At 49.9% G+C, this 1862-nt stretch overlaps 1 long non-coding RNA gene across 3 annotated transcripts in view; it reads left to right on the top strand.

Moving 5' to 3' along the window:
* Positions 1-1862, top strand: part of LOC309856564 — a 131941-nt gene that overhangs the window by 92986 nt on the left and 37093 nt on the right. The window lies entirely within an intron of this gene.

Here is a 1862-nt window from a genome sequence, read left to right as displayed (position 1 = left end):
CAGCAAGAACCAAGCACCCACAAGTGGACAGAAGGCCAGGTCAGTGGAAGACCCCAGCAACATGGTAACCAAAAATAAGAAAGTAGACTAAGGAGGACCTTGAGAAATTAGGTCTGGAGCTTCCCCACTGAATGTGGAGCTCTCATCTGCACTCTCTAGAGGGTTGTACCTTTAGAATATGGGCCTTTGAGTCAAAAAGAAAGAACATGTGCAGTTGGAAATAAAATCCTAAACAAACCATCAAGCTGGAAATCAGTCCAGATTGCCTTTGGCATTCGTTCCAAGCTGGTTGAACAAACTTTATGGTGTACCTGTGGACATTGTAATCTGTGACAGGCACTAAGGCCATAGCCACTTCCCTCTGGGCCCTTCTTGCTTGATGGGGAAACACACATAAACAGATAATGTTGATATAACTTGGTAAGGGCCAGATCATTAAGGGAGCCTGGAGGAGAGTTCTGTAACTTAGCAGAGGGTGATATGGATGCTTCTGGAAGGAGATGACACTTGGTTCCCAGCAGGGTTGGTAGTGGGAGAGTCAGTGAGGCAGGAGGAGACACAGGAGACAGAGACCAGGGGAATGGAGAGATTCAAAACATTGTGAAAGGGTAATGGTACAGCATCCAGCCAATGAGGAGGGGAAAGTTTTCCCCAGATTTGGAAACAGGGAGGTAACTGGTGATCTTAAAGATCCCATGTTTCAGTAGAGTGAGGGTGAGAGGCCATAGCCAGGGTCAAGGGCTGAAGGGAATTGAGGAAATGGGTCAAGCCAGCAAAGACCACCCTCTGAAGGACTGTGGCTAAGAAGGGAACTTGGGCAATGGGCAGTGGCTGCAAGAGGTTAAAGGAAGGTGTGTGTGTGTGTGTGTGTGTGTGTGTGTGTGTGTGTGTGTTGTGTTTTTGTTGAGTTTGATTTTGGGGATTGGAGGGATATTTTTCATGCTGAGAGCTGAGAAGAAAGTGAAGAGACACCATGACAGAGGAAGGGAGGGATGGTGTGTGGAGCGGTGAGGGAGAGGATGGCCTTGAGCAAGAAGGCTACCTCCTCCTCTGAGATTAGGGGTGGGACTGAGGAAGAGTGGGTGCCCTATGAGTTAAGTGAGTAGGCGGGGAAATGTGGCAGAGGGGACAGTCCTGATGGCTTGTTTTCTCAGTCTGTGGGAACACCAGCAACCCCAGAGGGTCTGGGCTGTGGAGGCTGCACAGGAGACCAGAAGAAGGGAGTGAGGGTCCAAAGGAGGAATGGATGAGACATGGAGTGGGGCCTGGCTACTTGAAGCTCACACTTTCTGGGATCTCAGCCACCATGATGCTGTGGAGGGGACCATGCCTGGCATGCTTTCCCTCTCTCCCTGTAAGAAATACTGCATTTTTTTGGTGATAGATTTGACTTGACAATTACTAGTCCTGTGTCTCCCTGTGGAAGGAGAGTACTACTAAGACCTTGGCGTAGCAAAGAGTTTGGGCAGAAGGTGGAGTTGGAGGAGTATATGAAATATCCCTTCAATCAAGGTTGGGCACCTGATCCATCCTGTCAGTCCTCAGGATGGCTCTGGCCCTCCTTGACAAAGGTTTTTTTCTGGACCACGCCACAAGCCAAAGGAGGAGTCCTGCACAGAGTAGAAACCTCTACTGCAGCCACTGTCCCCAGCTACGGCTCAACTGCACCCCTCTCTCCCAGTTTCACAGACCCCTTGATCTATCCCCCATTTTCTCTGCCCACCACTGAATGCCCTCCCCCATGACCTCAGGCTCCCAGATAGCTTGACCACCCTCCACCCTCCTGCCTCACTCCTGTTACAATGCACTGCACTCTGTTCCAGGCAACTATACTCTCTTTCTTTGTTTTTACCACTCTCTTG

Source organism: Mustela nivalis (assembly GCF_964662115.1).
Source record: "Mustela nivalis genome assembly, chromosome: X".
In the NCBI taxonomy this organism is placed as follows: domain Eukaryota; kingdom Metazoa; phylum Chordata; class Mammalia; order Carnivora; family Mustelidae; genus Mustela; species Mustela nivalis.
The sequence above is the reverse complement of the archived record's forward strand: the minus strand, read 5'-3'. Positions and strand labels throughout refer to the sequence as shown.